The sequence below is a fragment of the Sturnus vulgaris genome, chromosome W (genome assembly GCF_052056855.1).
Source record: "Sturnus vulgaris isolate bStuVul1 chromosome W, bStuVul1.hap1, whole genome shotgun sequence".
Taxonomy (NCBI): Eukaryota; Metazoa; Chordata; class Aves; order Passeriformes; family Sturnidae; genus Sturnus; species Sturnus vulgaris.
In genome coordinates this window covers 29770809-29793901 of record NC_142282.1, presented here as the reverse complement: position 1 = coordinate 29793901, position 23093 = coordinate 29770809, and positions in this window count along the sequence as shown.

Here is a 23093-nt window from a genome sequence, read left to right as displayed (position 1 = left end):
GAGCATTGCTGGGTTGGGGAGGCCTGGTTGTAATGCCCCCATTGCCTCCATCTGATTATTTACTGCTCTTAAATCGTGCAGAAGACGATATTTTCCTAACTTCTTTTTGATCACAAAAATTGGTGTGTTCCATGGGCTTGTCGAGAGTTTCAAATGTCCTTGTTGGAATTGTTCCTTTACGAGTTGATGTGCTTGTATTAGACTTTCCCTTTTTAGAGGCCATTGCTTAACCATTACCGGTTCATTGGTAGTCCAGGTGATTGGGATTGGGAAAGTCCAAGCAATGGCAATTACCCCAAAGGGTGCTCGTTGGATAAAACGACCCCCATCTGAGCCAAAATGTCCCTTCCAATCAAGCAATGTACCGATGGTGGTAACACAACTACGGACAACACAGTCACCAAATCTTGCCCATCTATAGTGACCCTTACTGGAGGAGTTTTTCTGGCAAGGGTGAATCCTCCGACACCTGTCACGGTATCCGTGGTCTGCAGCGATGGCCAGTTGTGGGGCCATTTTTCTGGTGAGACAATGCTAGTATCTGCTCCAGTGTCTAGGAGTCCCATCATTTCTATTGTCTCTCCTGCATAGGTTAGTTTCACCTCCTTTTTGGGTCTGGTATGGAGATCCATTGTGAGCATAGCAATACCTGATGATCCGAATCCTTGGTCTCCACGTGGGGTTTGTCTTTGTGGTTGAACACCCCGGCTCAACTGTGGAAGTGGAATAAATTGAGCAATACGCTGACTTGCCTCAATTGTCAGAGGAGGAAAAGGAGTATAAACCATTATTTGTATTTCTCCCGTGTAGTCTGCATCGATGACACCTGGTAGCACAAACAGTCCTACAATGGAGCTCGACGAGCGTCCCACTATTAGTCCTCCATAAGCTTGTCCTTTGATATTTATCGGGCCATAAACTCCAGTTGGGACTTTGACAGGGCGAGCTGTTATCAAAGATGTTTTTACTGCGGCTGCCAGGTCGAGTCCCAGGCTTCCTGTTGTGGCTGGTTGTAGACAGGAGATGGCGCTGGTGTCACGGCGGCTACTTGTGACCAGGGCCAATATGGCGGCGGCCGCCGGGGGCTGATCGGCGGCGCCCGTCGGGCCGCGCTGCATCCACCCGCATCTGTAGCAGCGCGCTGAGGGAAGCCGGTGGTCGTTTGACGTGGCTGGGGCCGCCGTAGAGGCACGGAGCGGAGCAAGAGCGGCTAGCACCTGTGACTGTGTGGACTCGGCTTGTTTTTGTAGCCCTAAACCTAATTCTTTTAGTGCATTAACCAAGAAAACCTGCGCCCCTCTCATATACTCTGGGACTCCTGCCTTTTCAATAGCAGCAGCAGCCTTATCTACAAAGTCCCCAAAGGATTTATTTTTTCCCTGTTTTATTCCCATATACATGGGTATGCCTGAGCTATCCTTGACCTGATTGATGGCACTCCTTACTAGACGCATGGCTTCCCTAACCTTGTCGGGTCCCGAAATCATTTGAGCCTCTGTCCTGCGGTATTGACCCAATTCCATTAGTTCGTCTATGGTAATTCCAGCTAACGGATCTCCCGGGCCCCTCTGTGTTGCAACTGACTCCTGAACAAGAGCCTGCCAATGCGCGTTAAATAGCAACTGCTGATGTTGCGTGAAAATCAGTTTCACTATACTTCTCATATCATTTGGCAACAGCAGGTATGTATCAAACAAGAAATCTAGCATCTGCTTAGCTGGCTCACTCCGGAAACCAAACTGACTCACTGTCTGTCTTAGCTGGGCTAGCAGCTTCCAGTCGGGAGGCGAATATGCTCCCACTTGGACGGCTTGTCCTTGTTGATTTATCCCCTGTGTATACGTGACGGGGAAAACCCAGGTTTTCGCTGCGTCAACAGCGCTTTCGTCCCCAATCTCCAAGCCGTGTCTGGCTAGCATACTCCACGCCTCCCCCCGCCGTCTTGCCATCTCCTCCCACAGGTCGCTTTCCGCCCTAGGGACCGGAGCTGGCTCCACGGTGGGCTTAGGGGCGGTAGGCTCAGACCGGCAAGGGGATTTTTCGCCGCCGGTCTGGGGCCCTTCGCCCTCGGAAGGAGGGGTTACTCCGCCTTCTGCAATTGTCTCCGCCGCCGCGGCGGAATCTTCCTCAAGCTCTTCTAAGGGGGGTGCCGAGGGCCAAGCGCAGCTAGCCATGTCTGTCATTCCTGCCGCCTCCCCAGAGATAGGTATTTCTACTCTGGTCGTGCTGGGTGCTCGGGGCTCATTATCGCCATACTGAGCATTTCTTTTATATGCCTCTACTGCCTCCCGAGCCGCCCTTCTCTCCGCCTGCTGCTTTAGCAGCGCGTTATGAACTACCCGCCAGATCTTTCCCAGCTTTTTTGCTGTTTTATCATCCTCTAATACCGCCTCCCACAGTGCATCCCCTAACTTACGCCACTCATTTAAATCATGCACGGTGTGAGGATTAGAGAATAAACCTTTAGCATAACCCCAGACTAACAACCCCGGTATGTCCTTCCTGGGATTAATCTCTTTTAACCCTAACTTATCTATATGTACTAAAAATAAATCATATGCTGCTTGCCTGTCCATTTTTTGTCGTCAGCGCTGTTGCAACTCTCCGGCTTCGGCAGCACGTATGGCCCAGGACCACCTTTATGGCTCCTGGGGGTGTCTTCCCTACGTCGTTTGACACCGACCCGGTTGCAGCAGGCCCCAACTCTACTTCACCGACCGTGGCGCGTTCTCCCCCGTTTTCTTTTTCAGCGACGGAGGCACGTCGGGGTTCACCATTTGTCGGAGAAGGGAGACGCGGACACCATATGGTCATCAGCAAAGTCTCGTTTATTGATACGCAGAGTGGCGATTAAATACAGTGCTTAATTAGCTCATGCATAGTGCAAAATCTGAGCTCATCATTGGTTTAGATGTGCGACTTAGCTAAGCACTTCGGCATTCATGTTTTTCTCAATTCTGCGTGCCTTCCTTATCTCAAGGACACTGTATCCGTGAGACTGAGGCCCACTTTGCTAGCTTCACTAAGTTGATCTGACTATGGCCTTTTTCTTCCAGCTATTCCTGCACCAGGCTCTCTACAGTTACTAAAAACCTTCACCCTGATTTTTTGATGTGTTGGGTTTGGGGTTTTTTTTTCAGTTTTGGGTGGGGTTTTTTGTGGGCTTTTTTGGGTTTTTTTTTTTTGTCTCTTTGGGGATTATCGGTTGAGCTTTTCTGTGTGTTTGTTTGGTCTGCTTTTTTGTTTGTTTGTTTGTTTGTTTGCTTTTCTATTACGGCTTTGTAGAGTTTTTTAAGCAAATTGATTGGAAAACTGAATAGTCCTCCACTATAGTCTCCTGGACTCACCTGAGACTCTTCCTAGGCATCTCCCTGACCCTTTTTGCAATGAGTCTCTTTCTTGGTTTGAAGGACAGGTATGGTCTAAGGAAAGGCAAGAGCCCCCTTCCTGAGATGCAGAATGTAACCCCCTCCCTTTTTATTATTTTAGGTCCAAATGAGAGGCATTCAGGGAGGAGATGTGGGGATAAGGTTAAAAGTTCCTTACTCATATCTAACAAGGCAGGAAAATAACAACAGCTATAAATATTGACAACAGAACAGAATAGTATAGCTCAGCTCTAGTCCCTTTTGGCCTCAGGCCGTCTCCCTGCGCTCAGTTACCGGTCCTGTGGGGGCAGGGCAGGTCCCGCACAGTTGAAGAGGGTTGGAGTGACGGCAGCAGCGGCCCAGGGTTGAGAGGGATGGGGAAAGTGACTCCCCCCTCACGGTGTCGGACGTGGTGCTCGGCAGAGTGTCCAGAGGTGGTAGGGTGAGGTGGGAGAGCAGCAGAGGGATGTCCAATGTCAGGGAGCGTGGATCTCAGTGCTGGGGTGGCAGGGGAGATACCAGACCGGAGCCCGGGCTGTCCTCCCACTCCAGGAGCCAAGCGAGAGAGAGAGTCCCCCGGTCCCCACCCCCTGTCCCATCTTTCATTTTCTGGTTCCCCCCGTCGCCCTCAACCCACCCCCCTACGAGAGAACATTATCTATCGTTTTAAGGTGTAGCCACAACTGCTTAGCATAACAATGGGAGAAATTCCACAGAAAGAAAAGGGAAGCATTCAACCCCCAACATTATCCACCACTGAATTTCTCCCATACTAATATGCTATATCAAATTAAACCGTTACATTATATATACATACATGCAGATAGAGACATAGGCAGAGTACTATAGGTATTTCACCTTAAACAAGGTCTCCTTGGGGTATGCATCGGGTGTCTCGAATCTTTTGCATCACCCACCAGGTGCAACCTGGTCCCTCAGCGAATACAACTCCACGGATGGGATTGTCTTTGCTGGAGGCAGGATTCACCCAAACAGTTTTTCCTAGCATACCTCTCATGTGTACCACTGGAACCTTATCTCCATCTGATATTCCCAAGGGCTCAGATTGGGCAGGGCCTGCTCGGTTAGTGGAACCTCAGGTGTTCACTAACCATGTGGCCTTTGGTAGATTAATCTCCCAGTTCTTCAAAGTTCCCCCACCCAGTGCCTTCAAGGTGGTTTTAAGCAGGCCATTGCACCGTTCAACTTTCCCTGCAGCTGGTGCATGGTAGGGGATATGGTACACCCACTCAGTTCCGTGTTCTCTAGCCCAGGTGTGTATAAGGCTGTTCTTGAAATGAGTCCCATTGTCTGACTCAGTTCTCTGAGGTGTACCATGCCTCCAAAAAATTTGTTTTTTCCAGGCCCAAGATGGTGTTCCGAGCAGTGGCATGAGGCACCGGGTAGGACTCTAACCATCCAGTGGTGGCTTCCACCATGGTCAGTACATAGCGCTTGCCCTGGGGGGTTTGAGGCAGTGTGATGTAGTCAATCTGCCAGGCCTCTCCATACTTATGTTTGGCCCATCGCCCTCCATACCAGAGGGGCTTCACCCGCTTGGCCTGCTTGATGGCAGCACACGTCTCACAGTCATGGATAACTTGAGAAATACTGTGCATGGTTAGATCCACCCCTCGGTCTCGTGCCCACTTATAGGTGGCATCTCTGCCCTGATGACCTGAGGCATCATGGGCCCATTGAGCCAGGAACAACTCTCCCTTGTGCTGCCAGTCTAAATCTATCTTCGACACCTCTATCTGTGCAGCCTCATCTACCTGCTCATTGTGTCGGTGTTCCTCGACTCTAGAGGACATGGGCATCTACGTGACGGACTTTCACAGACAGCTTCTCAACCCGGGTGAAAATGTCTTTCCACTCATCGGCAGCCCAGTTTGGCTTTCCCCTACGTTGCCAGTTAGCCTTTTTCCACCTTTCCATCCAACCCCACAGAGCATTGGCTACCATCCATGAATCCGTGTAAAGGTAGAGTTTTGGCCACTTCTCTCTTTCAGCAATGTCCAGGGCCAGCTGAACAGCTTTGAGTTCAGCAAGTTGACTCGATCCATCTTCTCCTTCCGTAGCTTGTGCGACCTGTCGTGTGGGGCTCCATATGGCTGATTTCCACTTCCGGTTAATCCCCACGATGCGGCAGGAACCATTAGTGAAAAGAGCATAGTACGTTTCATCTGCTGGCAGTTGGTTATACGGTGGGGCTTCTTCAGCCCGGGTCACTTGTTCCTGTTCCTCTTCGTCGGCAAGACCAGTCTTCCCCTTCCGGCCAGTTGGCAATTATCTCCAAAATCCCAGGGCAATTTGGGTTTCCAATGCGGGCGCGTTGTGTGATGAGGGCAATCCATTTGCTCCATGTGGCATCAGTGGCATGGTGGGTTGAGGGAACCTTTCCTTTAAACATCCACCCCAGCACTGGCAGTCGGGGTGCCAGGAGGAGTTGTGTTTCAGTGCCAATCACCTCTGGGGCAGCTTGAACCCCTTCATAGGCGGCCAAGATCTCCGTTGGAATATAGTTGGCCTTGTACCCTCTGTAGCTTCGACCCCAGAATCCCAGTGGTCGGCCACGCGTCTCACCAGGCACCTTCTGCCACAGGCTCCAGGACAGACCATGGTTCCCGGCTGCAGAGTAGGGCACGTACTTCACATCTGGTCCCGTCCTGACTGGGCCAAGGGCTACTGCATGAGCCATCTCCTGCTTGATCTGGGCAAAGGCTTGCTGCTGCTCAGGGCCCCACTGGAAATCGTTCTTCTTGCGGGTGACCAGGTAGAGAGGGCTCACAATCTGGCTGTACTCAGGAATGTGCATTCTCCAAAAGCCTATGGCACCTATGAAGGCTTGTGTTTCCTTCTTGCTGGTTGGTGGAGACATTGCAGTGATCTTATTGATGACCTCACTGGGGATCTGGTGCCGTCCATCTGGCCACTTTACTCCCAGGAACTGGATCTCTTGGGCAGGCCCTTTGACTTTGCTCTTTTGAATGGCGAAGGCAGCTCCCAGCAGAATCTCAATGATCTTTTCTCCTTTCTGAAATACCTCCATTGCGGTATCCCCCCACTCAATGATGTCATCAATGTACTGCAGATGTTCTGGAGATCCACCCCTCTCCAGTGTAGCCTGGATCAGTCCATGACAGATGGTGGGGCTGTGTTTCCACCCCTGGGGCAGTCGGTTCCACGTGTATTGCACACCCCTCCAGGTGAAAGCAAACTGAGGCCTGCACTCTACTGCCAGAGGAATGGAGAAAAATGCATTGGCGATGTCAATGGTGGCGTACCACTTTGCTGCCTTGGACTCCAGCTCGTACTGGAGTTCCAGCATGTCCGGCACAGCAGCGCTCAGTGGTGGAGTCACCTCATTCAATGCACGATAGTCCACTGTCAATCTCCATTCTCCTTCAGATTTACGCACAGGCCAGATGGGGCTGTTGAAGGGTGAGTGGGTTTTGCTGACCACCCCTTGGCTCTCCAGCTCACGGATCATCTTGTGGATGGGGATCACGGCATCTCGATTCATCCGGTACTGCCGGCGGTGCACTGTTGAGGTAGCAATTGGCACCTGTTGCTCTTTCACCCTGAGGAGTCCCACTGCAGATGGGTTTTCTGATAGCCCAGGCAGGGTGTTCAACTGCTTAATGCCCTCTGCCGCCACAGCAGCTCTTCCAAAAGCCCACCTGAGTCCCTTTGGGTCTTTGTAATAGCCGTTCCCGAAGAAGTCTATGCCTAGGATACATGGTGCCTCTGGGCCAGTCACAATTGGATGTTTCTGCCACTCTTTCCCAGTCAGGCTCACCTCGGCCTCCAGCAAAGTCTATTCCTGAGGCTCCTCCGTAACCCTGGCAATTGAAACAGGTTCCTCCCCGACATGTCCTGATGGTATTAATGTACACTGTGAACCAGTGTCAACCAATGCACTGTGTTCCTGTGGCTCTGATGTGCCAGGCCATGGGATCCACAATGTACAAAAGATCCGTTTTTCCCCTTCCTCTCCCTGGCTAGAGGCAGGGCTCCTCTAGCCCTGGTTATTATTTCTCTCCTGGGCATACATAGTGGAGGTTCCTTCAAGGGGATCTGACAGATCATCTTCCCTTCTGTAATACCCTGCACCTTGGTCATGGGAGGCTGAGGCTACCTTCACTTTAGTGGAGTTCCCTCTGTTAGTGTTCCCCTCCCTGAGTTGGCGCACCCGTGCTGCCAGGACAGAAGTGGGTTTCCCATCCCACCTTCTCATGTCTTCCCCGTGGTCACGTAGAAAAAAACACAGGTCAGCATGTGGGGTGTACCCTCTCTCCCTAGCTGGGGGGCATTGGGCTCTGCTTTTGGGGTCCATGACTCGCACTGGTGCTGCACTGATCTTCCTCACCTCTTCCCTTATCTCCTTCATCTCCTCCTTAAAGTCCTCTCTGAGGTGCTTAACCGCAGCTTAGACATGAGCCTGCATTGGGCCAGCCATCATACTCTGAAAATTCCTGAGCCTGTTGGCAACAGAACCCACTGTCACTTGGTTGGTATCAGCATTAATCATTGCAATAAAGGGGGTATATTGAGATGGGCCCAGGTTTGCCAGATTCCACAACCTCTGCCCTGTGCACCTGACCTTGTCAGGGTCATTGTCATGCTGTCCATCCCTCCCAAAGAGCACCTCCTGTACTGCCACTTGTCTCAGCTGTTGGATCCCTTCCTCAAGGGTATTCCAATGCGTTCTCTGGTTCTGCTCCTGCATTCTTTCCCTGTGGACAAATCTCTCTCTCACACTCATTAAAGGTCACTCCCAGAGGTAAAGGAGACCTGTGTCCCTTACAAATACTTGGTCCACACCTGAGTCCTGGGTCAAGGCTGCCAAATTCCTTGCCTCAGTACCATGCACTTGCACACCTGTGCCCATAAGGTCACAGACCCGCAGTAACCAGGTTGTAAAAGGCTCACGGCCCCGTCGTGCATTGTCTTTTTGCAGGTTACGGAGACTCTCGTATGACAGGGACTCGGTGATGATCTCAACTTCTGGCCCCCTTGCTGGTTGTGAGGAGCCCCCTTCCTGACCCTTATTATCTGGGTGCCTTGTTTTCATCTTAGACTTCCTAGTTTCCACACTGACAACTGCTGCTGCTGAGTGCCCTTGCAGTTCAGCTGGAACCTGGACAGATGTAACGTCTGTGGGTCCCACTGCTGCACCATCAGAGTCTCCCTCTTTAAGGCAGGGGGGGGGGGGGGTTCTCACCAGCTGGGGAGAGGTACTCCTTCAGCATCTGGCCCATCTCATGTATCTCCTTCGCTAGCACCCCCACACATTCTGGGTGGTTCCTTTCCAAGGTGGGCTATGGGGCTGGGTCCAACGCTGGGTTAATATCCCTAGTCTCTGGAACAGGGTCAGGCTCTGGGGTAACATCCCTAGTCCCTGAGGTAGGTATCACCGTCGTTATCAAAGTCAATCTCCCCTTATCTCTGAATGTTAGAACAGGTTTAACAGGGATATAAGCAACACTAGCCACAATACAATGTCATTAGCATTTAAAGCGGATTTGAACCCCTTGAAGACTGGTGGGGTGAACTTCAAAAACCATGTGATGTGTTTGGAGAAGATTTCACCTGCTGCCACTTCCTCACAGTAAGTACCATTATTGAAGTAGCCCCAGAAACACACACTTAGAGTGCGATAGCTCTGAATCCATGTGGCCATTTTCCAGAGAAAATTAAAAATCCATGAATTCCTCAACTGATCAAACCACAAAATGAACCGGATAATAGCCACAGTAACCTTGATTACGAGACTCATGTTTAAAAAAGGGCTTGCAAATGGGAGAGATATAGCAGTGACCACATGGAGGCCAATCCAGGGTAAGCTGGACAACATCGTGTCACCTACCTCAAGCTTGGGTAATTCAAAAACTGTTATGCCCTTTTCTACCCCTCTCTCAATGCCCTCAGGCAAGGCCTCACGTTCCTGGCGCCAAAATCTGTCTTGGTTTGAAAGACAGGTATCTGCAAAGGAAAGGCAAGAGCCCCTTTCCTGCGATGCAGAGTGCAACCCCCCTCCCTTTTAATTATTTTAGGTCCAAATCAGAGGCCTTCAGGCAGGACATGTGGGGATAAGAATAACAGTTCTTTACTGATCTCTAACAAGGCAGAAAACAACAACAGCTATAAAAATTGACAACAGAACAGAACAGTGTAACTCAGTTCCAGTCCCTTTTGGCCACAGGCCGTCTCCCTGTGCTCAGTTACCGGTGCTGTGGGTGCAGGGCAGGTCCTGCACAGTTGAAGAGGGCTGGAGTGACGGCGGCAGCAGCCCAGGTGTGAGAGCAATGGGGAAAGTGACTCCCCCCTCACGGTGTCGGTCATGGTGCTCGGCAGAGTGTCCGGCGGTAGTAGGGTGAGGTGGGAGAGCAGCAGAGGGATGTCCAACGGCAGGGAGCGTGGATCTCAGCGCTGGGTGGCAGGGGAGATGCCAGATAGGAGCAGGGGGTGTCGTATCCCTCCACGAGCCGAAGGAGAGAGTTTTCCAGCGCACCCCGTGCCTCGTCCCACCTTTCCTTTTACCCGTTTCACCGCCCCCTCCCTCCACCCACCTCCGAGCGAGAGAACATTACATTAAGGTGTAGCCAATTAGCATAACAATGGGAGAAATTCCACAGAAAGGAAAGGGAAGCAATCAACCCCAACAATGGAGTGTACCACAACGAAGGTGTGAGGAAGGGTACTCGCCCAGCATATGCCCTGGCGTGCAACGGCTGTGTGCTACTTTTCCAAGCAGCAAGAGCACTGAGAAGTGAAAGCGATTGTGAAGGAGCTCTTTGGCTGCTCGTGTGCCCTTTGCTGCGCTGCGCTTGCAAGCGGCTTCGTTCTTCGCCTTCTGCCTTTCGGACAGATCTGAACACCAGGGGTCAGTTTCAGCTCTGCCCAACAGCTTGTCCTCAGTTCTGCCAGTAAGCATGCCCTGTTGCCTTAGCTCCGAGTGCAAAGTCCCTAGCGATGTCTCACTCAGTGCAATGCACCCAGAAAGACGCTCTCGCTCGTCTTTGAAGGAGCGATTCCTAGCAGCACTGGAAGCAGAAGCACAAACTGGATGACGAGAACGCACAATGTAGAACACGTCTCTGTCCTTGCTGCCCGAAACCCCAAGTAAAACACAAACTAACAGAGTGTCAGTTTATGCGGTGCTTTATTCAGGGCCCGGGGACCTGCGGACTCGCATCCCAAGTCAGGATCCCGCTGGTTCCCTTTTTAGAGGGTTTTTTATACCCTTTTTACAAATGGTTTATGTGCAGAAGTACACATTCTTCTGTAGATACATTCACCTTGAAGATAGCATTTTGGCGTCATAAATCCTACATGGTTGCTTATCTTAGGACTATAGTGTTCTCCCCCTCAATCTCTCTCTTATGCCACTGCCCACCACCAGTACTTTATTTATGTTTATACTTTAACCTTATCACTAACGGTTCTGCATGCTCTTAGCACAGCACATTCTTAAGTTAGTTTCCCAGGGCCTACTCTGGGGACTGCAGTCTTCAAGCCTTAGCATTACTACTACTATTATGGTTTATACACTTTATATTCTAATATTCAGGATTTCTAGTTGTCTCGGTTTGAAAGACAGGTATGGTCTAAGGAAAGGCAGGAGCCCCTTTTCTGCGATGCAGAGTGCAATCCCCCTCCCTTTTAATTATTTTAGGTCCAATTCAGACACCTTCAGGCAGGAGATATGGGGATGAGAATAACAGTTCTTTACTGGTATTTAACAAAAGCAGAAAAAAACAACAACAGCTATAAAAATTGGCAACAGAAACAGTCTAGCTCCACTCCAGTCCCTTCTGGCCGCAGCCCGTCTCCCTGTGCTGTTACCGGTGCTGTGGGGGCAGGGCAGGTCCCGCGCAGTTGAAGAGGGCTGGGTGATGGCGGCCGCGGCCCAGGGGAGAGAGAGGATGGGGAAAGTTACTCCCCCCTCACGGTGTTGGTCGTGGTGCTCAGCAGAGTGTCCGGAGGTAGTAGGGTGAGCTGGGAGAGCTGCGGAGCGATGTCCAAAGGCAGGGAGCGTGGATCTCAGCGCTGGGATGACAGGGGAAGATGCCAGAGCAGAGCCCAGGTTGTCTTCCCACTCCACGAGCCAAGCGAGAGCCAGTCCCCCCGCTCCAGACCCCCCTATCCCACCTTTCCTTTTCCGGTTCCCCCCCCCCTCCCCCTCCAGCCACCCCCCTACGAGAGAACATTATCTGTCGTTTTAAGGTGTAGCCACAATTACTTAGCATAACAATGGGAGAAATTCCACAGAAAGAAAAGCGAAGCATTCAACCCCCAACACTAGTCCATACGGTAACAACTCCCCCCTTTTGAGCATTCTTTAGAGTCTTCTGCAAGGATGCTCAATTCTTCCAAGTGATAGTTTCCAGATATGATGGTGGAGGGTTGTTTCAGGAAGTTGGTTGAATCACTTCTTTTCGAGTCAGGGCCTTCATGATTTGCCGTGTATGTGTTCCTTCTTTAGCAATTATTCCTAAAAGACACCTATACATAATCACAATTACTACAATGATTATTACAATCATTATTCCATTTTGAATAATTGAGGATAACCAACCAGAGACCTGGATTCCTAAAGAACTGAATAAAGCTCCAACCCAATTATGTTCTGCATTCTTTTGTACTTCATGTATGTTTAGTTCAATTCGCTCCAATTGACCTATATCCTTTTCTACTTCCTTCGTGACATTTGGGATATGTACACAACAGTGATCATCCCTTCCTTGTAAATATCCACAAACTCCGTGTTCCTTTAATAAGAGCAGATCTAATGCCATTCTATTCTGGATTGTCATCCTGGTTGTGGCTTGTAATTGTATATTAAGATCTCTAAATCCCTTCTTTGTTACTGCTGCCAATCTTTCTGTCTGCTCTAGTAATTTATATAACATTTCCCAGTTCCTATATGTAGATACAGGTGCAAATAAAGATTCAAGCATCCAACCGAATTTTACACTTTCCCCTGGCTCGTGCCATTCATTCTCTAGATTTACTGTTTCGACTGTCTCAGGGCTTAATCTTCTTTTCGTCCTTTTCTCTTGGTCCTCCTTGGTTAATTTGGACTGTTTCCAAAATGGACATAAGGTTGGTATCCCTAACGTTATTTGAGTAATCGGACCACCTATCGGTAGATGTGTAGTCCATTGGCCATGTCCCATTACCCAGACTGAATTTCCGGGGCTTCGTACTGTGGTTGATTGACAATCTTTCCGAGCTCCTTTTAATTTTCCCGTTATTGTATGGTTGTATCTCTGACATTCACATCCCCATTTCAACAACATCCGAACGGGTACTAATCCAATTTGGGATTCTGGGGTATCAAAGGTTATGACTTTATTACAGTTCCAACCTGATATTTGGGCTAGTCTGTTGTGGTGCACTGTTTCAGCTTCGAGGGCCCCTGGATATTCCTGTTTTCTTGACCACTCGATACACCAGTGTATTGATCCAATATAACTATAGGGTTCCAGTAGGCTAGGACCCCAAATTGCTTTCCATTGCTCCCACTCTTCTTTCCCTTCTTGACACACTATCTCATGATAATAATCTACTACAGGTTTTCTTCTTTTCTGATTTACTTCAAATGTGCACCACCCAACATTTTTGTATTGACCTATTTCAGTGAATACAGAATTTGGTAATTTTAAACATTCCAATCTTTGCCCTGGGGTTGACCACCGTCTTCCATAGGTATAAACCTCTTCTACTATTCTAGTGCGATTTTGTAGCTCTCTGTGGCATTTCCTCGTTCCATTTACTATTTTTGGGGGCATTTCTCCTAATGGGATGATTCCCCACGGTATAGGGTCACTTGCTGCCTTTGGCAAGGGCAAACACGCTGTTATCGCTGTTACATTTTGCATTTTCCCAAAATCCCTAATTAATCCCACTACCAAATTCTCTTGCCCCAATTCCTGTTTCTCATTTTCCATTTCTTTTGCTTGTTGGACCATTCTAGTTTCTCTCATCCTGCAAAGATTCCCTAATTTGAGAGTGCAATTGATTCTCAATGAAGGACCATCCCACATGTCAATTCTCATACTTGTGGGTGTTACTTGTATTGGATAAGAATACCCTTTTGTCTTAAAACCCTCTGCCAAAATTTTTACATCTAAGTTCCCATAATCGAAGCTTTCCCTAATCCATACCATGCATGAAAATTGACCAACCTGGGCTTTTTGCAAGTGTGAGATCATTAGGGTAGTATTACCTTTCTGCTGTTTCATATCCCAAATTGTCACAATTCCTTCTGAAAATACCTTATTTGTAGTGATCAATTTCCATTTCGTCTTAACTTCATCGAATCCAGCTCCCTGGTCATCAGAAAACAAACAGGTTAGATTTACATTTGCCCCTTGTGGTACAATCACTGTTGGTTTAGGGACAGTAACTTTAACAAAGGCATCTCCGATACGAGCAATGCTCAACATTAACATCGCAATCAAGGCCTTGCCCTGAACACCAGTTTTGTGTCGGTTAGAGGTTGGACTTCCCATCGTGACGGGACTTTCTTGATTCGGGTGTAGTGTATCCAATTGTCGATCCCTTGGACCTTTACGGCTGTGTATGTAGTCATAATCACTTGTCGGGGGCCCTCCCATGTTTCTTTTAGTGGTTCCACATTCCAGTTTTTTATGTAGACTTGGTCTCCAGGCTGTATATCGTGGACGGGATTCTCCAGAGGCAAAGGTCGATTCCACTGCAACGCCCCCCGTAGTGCTGTAAGAGTCTTATTGAGAGACAAAATGTAATTTACCAGTGCCTGATCTCCCACCACATTAGGGTCCCCTTTGTAAGTTGCAGCATGATAGGGTTTGCCGTATAAAATTTCATACGGACTTACTCCTACCTTGTCTCTAGGTTTGATTCTGACCCTTAACAGAGCTAAAGGTAATGCTTGAGGCCATTGTATCTTTGCTTCTTGGCAGATTTTCTTAATTTGGCCTTTTAGTGTCTGATTCATTTTTTCTACTTGTCCACTAGACTGAGGTCTCCAAGGTGTATGGAGATTCCATGTTATCCCAAGTACCTTAGCCACTTCTTGCACTATTCCTGACACAAAATGAGGTCCCCTATCTGAGGACATCCCTAGCGGGATTCCAAACCTAGGGATGATTTCTCGAAGTAAAGTTTTAATCACTTCTTTTGCTTGGTTTGTTCTACATGGGAATGCCTCTGGCCAGCCTGAGAAGGTACATACATAGACTAAAACATACTTATACCCTTGTGCTTTTGGTAATTCTGAAAAATCTATCTGCCAATAATCTCCTGGTTGTGGGCCTATTTGCAATTTTCCCATTTGCACTTGCCTACGTGTCATTGGGTTGTTCTTAATACAAACTGGACACATTGCATTGATCCTTTTGGCCATTGTTAACATCTGATTGGAGATTATTTCTTGTTTTAGAAATTGCACTAAAGCTTCTGCTCCCCAATGGCATTTGTTATGTTCAATTTCTAATATCATTCTCATTATTTTTGTTGGCAATATCACTTGTCCTACGGCAGTTACATACCATCCGGCCGCATTCTTCTTAGCTTGTACTAGCCGTGCTAATTTTTCGTCTTCTGGTAGGTATACTGGTACTTCGTCCATAAAAGCTTCCGCAGGGTTGGTACGTGCTGGTAGCAACGCCATTTGGGTCCATACCTCGCGAGCAGCCTGTCTGGCTGTTCTGTCAGCCAGACGATTTCCCTGGAATGCTCTTTCTTCTCCCTGCTGGTGTCCTTTTACATGCATTACTGCCACCGCCTGGGGCTTATGTACTGCCTCCAGTAGTTGCACAATTTGTTCTCGGTGTTTAATTGACGAACCCTGTGAATTTAATAGTCCTCTCTCCTTCCATAATGCCCCATGTACATGTATTACCCCAAATGCATATTTAGAATCAGTCCAAATATTTACTCTTTTCCCTTGACTTAATTCCAAGGCTCGGATGAGGGCTTGGATTTCAGCTTGTTGTGCTGATGTTCCGGGAGCCAAGGCTCTGGCTTCTATAACCTGTCTTAGAGTTACCACTGCATACCCGGCGTACCTGGTTCCATTCTCCACGAAACTAGATCCATCGGTATACAGCTCCCATTCAGGTTAGTCTAAGGGCTCATCCTTTAGATCCTTGCGGGTAGCGTATACCTGTTCGATGGTCTCCACACAGTCGTGTACCAGGTTGCCTTCTTCTTGGGTGGCTCTAAGAAATTCGGCTGGATTGAGATGGTTAGTTACCTTCATTTCAACATCATCATGTTCTCTAAGGATTGCCTGGTATTGCAGCATACGGCTGGAGGAGAGCCAATGCCCCCCTTTTTGTTCCAAAACTGCTATTACCATATGTGGGACAAACACTTCCATTTTCTGCCCCATAGTTAGTTTTCTAGCTTCTTGTATCAGAAGCACTGTTGCAGCAACAGCTCTAAGGCAGCCAGGCCATCCAGCGCTTACTGGATCCAGTTGTTTTGAGAAGTATCCCACCGGGCGCTTCCATGTTCCCAATTTTTGTGTCAACACCCCAATCCCCAGTCTTTGCCTCTCATTTACATATAGTTGAAAGGGTTTTGTGAGATCTGGCAACCCTAATGCAGGTGCCTCTTTTAGAGCTTGCTTCAAGTTCTGAAATGCCTTTTCTTATATTTTATTCCATTTAAATTCAGGATTCTTGACTGCCTCATACAGAGGTTTTGCTTTTAGTCCAAATTCTGGAATCCACAACCGACACCACCCTGCCATTCCTAAAAAGGACCTTAACTCTTGTGGATTTCGAGGTGTCGGTATAGCACATATGGCCTGGATCCGGTTCACCCCTAATTTCCGAACTCCTTGTGATATCTCGCATCCCAAATAAATGACTTGTGTTCTTACCAGTTGGGCCTTTTCTTTTGACACTCGGTATCCAGCTTGTCCGAGCATGTTGAGGAGTTCAATGCTGAGTCTTCGACAGATGTCTTCTTCTGTTGAGGCTAGAAAAATATCATCTACGTACTGTAAAAGAATAAATGAGGAAGGTGACTCCTTAACCTGAGTTAGTCTCCATTCTTCTAGTTCCCGGGCTAATTGGTTTCCGAAGATGGTTGGAGAATTCTTGAATCCTTGTGGTAAGCGTGTCCAGGTGAGCTGTCTTTTTCGTCCTGTAGCAGGGTTTTCCCATTCGAAAGCAAAAATTTTCCTACTTTCAAATGCCAAAGGGATACAGAAGAATGCATCTTTCAAGTCAATTACTGTGAACCATTTAAATATCTCCGAGACAGCTGTTAGCAATGTATATGGATTTGCTACTACTGGATGAATATCCTTTGTTATATTATTAATTGCCCTCAGATCTTGAACTAACCTGTACTTACCATTGGACTTCTTTACCTGAAATATGGGGGTATTGAATTCTGATTCACATTCCTGTAATATCCCTAAACTAACAAACTGATCTATTAAGGGTGCTACTCCTTTCCGAGCCTCCAGTTTCAGAGGGTACTGCCTTATCCGTACGGGTTGTGCTCCTTCCTTCAATTCCACAACTACCGGTTGTGCTGCTTTTGATTTTCCAGGAATCCCTATTTCCCATACCCATGGTACCACAGCCTGTTCTATTTCTGTGGGGATTTCTGTTGCCTCTACTTCTTTCACTGTAAATAATCTGGCTATATTATCTTCTGGAATTTCTAATTTTACTCTTCCTTTTTCAAAGATTATTTTTGCCTCTAACATTGATAACAAATCCCTCCCCATTAGTGATTCTGGGCTATTTGGCATGTATAAAAATTGATGATCAAATTCTTTCCCCCCAAACTTTATATCCAACGGACGTAAAAATGCCCTTTCTTCCACCTGTCCTGTAACCCCTACCACCCGAATGGTAGAATCACTTAGAGGTCCTAATTTGGTGTTAATTGCAGAATATGTAGCCCCCGTATCTACTCTAAATTCCAATGGTTCCCCGTCTACTTCTAAGATTACCTTCAGATCCCGATCTAGTCAGCTTTGATTCTGGTAGCTTCCCATCATAAAGGCTTGGGCGACACCTTGTGGCCCTCCTCGAACTGCACTTGAATTATTTATCAACCCCTCCCCGCTATTCAGCCCGAATCCCATACCTTGATTAAGTGGACATTCGTTTTTCCAGTGTCCTCTGTTCTTGCACAAGGCACACTGATCCAATCCCAATCTCATTTTTCCTTGTCCCATTTGTAATTGGTTTGGGAATCCCCTTCCACCCATCGAAATTCCTCCCCTAGCCATTCCTCGCCCCCGTCCGCGCCCCCGGCCACCTCCCCACATACCATTCCCCGTTATCTGCTGTAGTACTGCCAACATACTAGCTTGTTGCTTCTTAGCAGTCTCTTTTTCCCTATTATTATATACCTTCCACGCAACTTCTAAAAGTTTATCCAAATTCCGTGTATCCTCCCCTTCTAATTTCTGCAACTTTTTCCGAATATCCTCTTGGGATTGTCCCATAAAAATTAAAGCTAGCTGCAATTTCCCTGATTCCCCTTCAATTTCCAAACTGGTATATTTTCGAGCAGTTTCCTTAAGCCTTTCTAAGAAAGCTGACGGGGACTCATTTTTCTCCTGCTTTACTGAATACAGCTTGGACCAGTTTAACGTCTTAGGTATCCCGCTCCGTATTCCTTCTACCAACAATTCTTGATAAGCCTTAAGTCTATGGTAACCCCCTGTTGAATTAACATTCCACTCTGGATCCTCCCGCGGCACCAAATCATTTAATGTACCGTCCGCTATTTGCAACCTAATCATTTCTCGTGCCTTTTCCCTCATAGCTTTAAACACCATCTCTTTCTCAGTAGAGTCCATTATTGTATCCAGTAAGACCTGTAAATCATTCCAGTCTGGATTCTGTGTTTTAATCACCATTTTCACTACCCTTGCCGCCCGTTCAGGATCGTCCCGATAAGCCCCCACAGACTGCTTCCAAATTAACAAATCATTAGGAGAAAAAGGAACTTTCACCATTACTCGTTCCCCGTGGGGTCCGACCGCTTCCCGCAACGGAGCCATCAATTGTGCACCCCTTTTTTCCCTTCTTCTCCCGCCCGCTACGGGTCCTTTCACATAGAGGAGTACGCGGCTTATCAATGACTTTTCCTTTCTCTAAATCCCCCCCCTTTTCTTCCTCATTCACCTCTTCGTCCGACTCACTCGATTCACTCTCTTCCGGGGGGGGTGCACTAGGTGCTACCAACAGAGAAACATCCTCCTCAGGGTCTGACAACTTAACAGAATACTCCTTCCCTTTCTGCCACCCTTTGCAGCCCGCACAACCATCTGTTGCTGTTTTTAAGACCATGATGCCACACTCCTTCTGCCATTCTGGCTTATTTTTCAAATAATAAAACAAATTTCTTCCCATTTCTCATTATTTTGTAAGAAATGCATAAGAGGAGTTATAATATCAGGATTTAGAGTACCATTTCGGGGCCATTGCATACCCTCAGGTTCGTATTGGGGCCACACATGATTACAAAAATCAATCAATTTCTTTTTACTCAGTTCTTGACCAAATTTCCCCACCTTCCAATGTTGCAACAAACAGCCCAAGGGTGAATCATTCGGAATTTCCATCCCCGAACTAGCCAGAACTTTAAAGGTTTTAAAAGGCATCATAACACTCACACTCACACACTTTACTATTATTTCCACACTCACACACCCTTTACCACAATTCTTGCCTTTCTCGTCGCCGCGAGTGGCAAGTGCTGGATCTGCGCAATCACTGTTGCGTCTGACGACCAGCGCCTAGGCTTCCTTTTCCACAACCTTTAAGACGTCCTTTGCCCCCGGTGCGGGATCACCGTCCCGTCTTAATCGGCGGGTTTTCCCTTTCAATAAAGAATAAAGCACCTTGCGGGCTTACCTCACATTCGTCCGTCAGGCGCGGGGTCGGGCACGGGTTGATGTCTCCCCAGAAATCACCTGGTGCCGCCCCTGCTGCCTCCGGAGTCCTGCCGCGGTCGCCAAAACTGCTGCCCGAAACCCCAAGTAAAACACAAACTAACAGAGTGTCAGTTTATGCGGTGCTTTATTCAGGGCCCGGGGACCTGCGGACTCGCGTCCCAAGTCAGGATCCCGCTGGTTCCCTTTTTAGAGGGTTTTTTATACCCTTTTTACAAATGGTTTATGTGCAGAAGTACACATTCTTCTGTAGATACATTCACCTTGAAGATAGCATTTTGGCGTCATGAATCCTACATGGTTGCTTATCTTAGGACTATAGTGTTCTCCCCCTCAATCTCTCTCTTATGCCACTGCCCACCACCAGTACTTTATTTATGTTTATACTTTAACCTTATCACTAACGGTTCTGCATGCTCTTAGCACAGCACATTCTTAAGTTAGTTTCCCAGGGCCTACTCTGGGGACTGCAGTCTTCAAGCCTTAGCATTACTACTACTATTATGGTTTATACACTTTATATTCTAATATTCAGGATTTCTAGTCCATACGGTAACATCCTGGCACATTTTCGTGTGCGATATATCCCTCCAGGACTTCAGTCCTTGCGAAGCTCTATGTACTGTGAGCACTGCTACTTGCAGCTGAGAAGGACCGTGGAGCTAGCAGCGAATTCGGAGAGCGCTGAGCACATAGTCAAGGAGCGAGAAGTGCCCCTGCAATGCGGTGCTAATAACAGTGTCCTCGCGTCGGGGGCTGTAAGGGTCGGTCCTAAGTTCCCCTCGATTTTGCCTCCTGACCGTCGCAAGGAAACCTCGAGGACCCCCACCCGGGCTGACTCTGAACAATGGTTTCCTATCCCGGCCAAGGTGGATGTTCTTGACTGTGTGCTGGTGTATTGTGTTCACTGGACTGTGCTGTCATGGCACCAAGCAGAGGTTGTGTTGTACCACCAGCTGAGGACTGCTTGACCATACCTGTCTCCTGCAGCACCACACAATGGTCCATAAATCTTCCCACAACTTGGCCAGAGGCCACTCGCTTTGGAGAAGGACTATAAAAGAGCGATCCTCTGAGAAAGACCCTTTGAGATCTCTCCACTGATGAAGACCCGTCTACCCCCTGGAGAAGACCCCTGAGATCTCCCCACGGACGAAGACTCGTCTATCGGATGACCCGTGAGGACGCCCGTCTCATTTGTTTGTAGCTATTTCCCCATCCCTTTCTTTCCTTCCCCTCTCCCTATACTTTGTTTCCTATACCTCTTCCCCTTACCTTAACTGAGTTGTTGGCATTTGATGAAATGCATTGCTGTTGTTGAATAAACTGATTTTCTGCTGTTGAATAAACTGATTTTGTCCCCTGCACTTTGCCTGTTTGCACCTTTAAGATCAAAAGAACCATCATGACTCCCGCTCTGTATTAGTAGCGGATGGTGACATTAAATTGGCGTCACGGACAGGATATTCTGACAGACAGAAGGGATGCAAGGTTGTCTGTAGTCTGTATCAGGGGAAGGAAGTCTTACTCCAGGCTCACCTTGCTGGCCACCTTGGATGGGTGAGCCTGTCTACAAAGCAAGATGGGTTTTTCTGATTTCCCGCAGACTGCAGACACCTTGGTGTGGAGCATCCCCAGACTCGCTTGAGGGCTCTGTAGTCAGAATTTCACAAAAGATCTATTGGTGCAATAGGCGGGACACTGTTGTTGTTGTTGTTGTTTTTTATGATGTTTTTGATACTTGGTGTAGTGAAGAGACAACCTGGTGATTTGTAACTAAGGAGTGCCTCCCAAGTAGTTTGGTCTCTTCACCCGCGAAGGGGGGCACACAGCGAAAGCTGTTTCGTTGTGTGTGGTAACTTGAGCAATAGACCTCCCTGTTGTGGTTTTTACTTATCCCTTCACAAAATGACTGAGAATTCCACCGTAACAGATAAAGCTGCACTTTACGCTCTATTAGCTAAGTGTAGCGGCAGACCGTCCCAAGGTGGGGAGGAATGGGTGAACAGTAATTGGTTTAATCTGGAGAATGTGACTGATAGAATATATTCTTTGCAACATGAATCAAAGTTCAAACTGGGCAAAAATAAAACCATGCTCTGCTCAGTTTTGGTTGCTTGTCTTATGGCAGCCATAGAAACTCGCTCTAAGTGAGTTAGTGAAGAAAGTACAATTATAGATTCTTTGCAAAATCTTGTTCAAATTCTGCAAAAACAATTAGATCAAGAAAGGAATGAGAACCGTTTGTTGCCAGATGAAAATCATTTGCTACAGGCTGCCCTAAGAGAAGAAAGTACCAAAAAAGTGAAGCAGAATGAAACACACGCAGAAACAGAAGAGAAGGAGATTGTTCACATTTATCAAATTTATCCCCAAAAGGAGTTAACTATAATGAAAAAGCTTGGGGAACACTGCTGTCCGAAGTTGAGACCTATGGTTAAAACGCAATATACTTATCTTGGTCCTGATGATTTTTTACCAAATATTTCTACAAAAGAAATCCCATATTCTGCCACTGAATTAGCAAAACTGACAAAGGAATATGGGCGACTCCCTCATGAAACAGAGACTGAATATGTATTTCGAGTGTCTCTTACTGGGGGAGATCAGATTGGATTATCAGAAAGTGAAGCTAGTGGGTATTGGGGACATGGGGTCTTCTTAACAACTGGAGATAAGAGCTACCCATGGTCCTTGACCCAATGTGCAGCTTTTTGGGCCGGGGGGCTTAACCCCCTGGAAAGGGGAGACCCTATAGCTTTAGTTGGTACTCCCGACCAACTTTTGGAAAACATTCACAAAGCTGCTTGCCTGCAAATGATACATGAGACATAACTGACTACCACCTATGAATCACCTATGCAATTGCCTGTAATGCCTGAAATCATGACCCCTTTAATTCGTGGTCTCCCAGAAACACTCAAATCTACCGCAATTCTCCTTCAAAAAACTATCGCATCCATGACACCTGTAGAAAGATTAGATCGATTTCTTGGAAACTCACGTGAGCGATCTGGTTCCGTGGACTCTTTCCCTCCCTATGAATCCCCCTCTAGACGGACTCCAGAGTCTCCTGACAATAACCGTAAAGTTTGGACATGGAGCGAAGTTAGAGAGGAATTGTTGAATTACAGCAGGAAATATGGACCCGTAAAAGTCCCAGAGGATAAAGTGGAGAAAACTAAAGGTGTTAGACACATTGTTTCTCCTAGTGATAAGCCAGAAAAGGGGAAATTGAATACTCCCTGTCAGTACTGGTGGTCGTTGCAGTTAAAGAAACAAATTCCTAAAGATGTTATGGATGGCTTACCACTTGACAAGTTGATAAAAATTGTTGTGAATTGGCATTGCCCTAAGATCCTTACATCAAACTCTCCTACTGTCCAGCCTAGTGCACCTCCTCCTCCACCGGTTGTGGTCAGAGAGTCAAACTTAACCCCTCCACAGATTCTGGGCAGTGAGCCAAATCAATCTCCTCCACAGGTTCTGAGAGCTGAGTCAGAGTTTCCTCCTTCTCAGTTTTTGGGAATGGAAATGAAACGGCTTCAGAAGCAGGGAAATTAGAAACCCCGTCTCTCGTGGGTGGGCAGAGGGATGGGGGGGGGGGGAACTGGTTATTTATTAGAATGCTCACCAGAAATCCTAATACTGGGGACCTCCTGATAACAGCAATGGTTGGCCCTAAAAGGTCACCTGTTACCTTTGTGGTTGACACTGGAGCCCAAATTTCTGCACTAACAAGAAAAGCTGCGCAGAAATGTGGAGTTGTTCCAACAAGGAGACAATGCTTTGTTCTC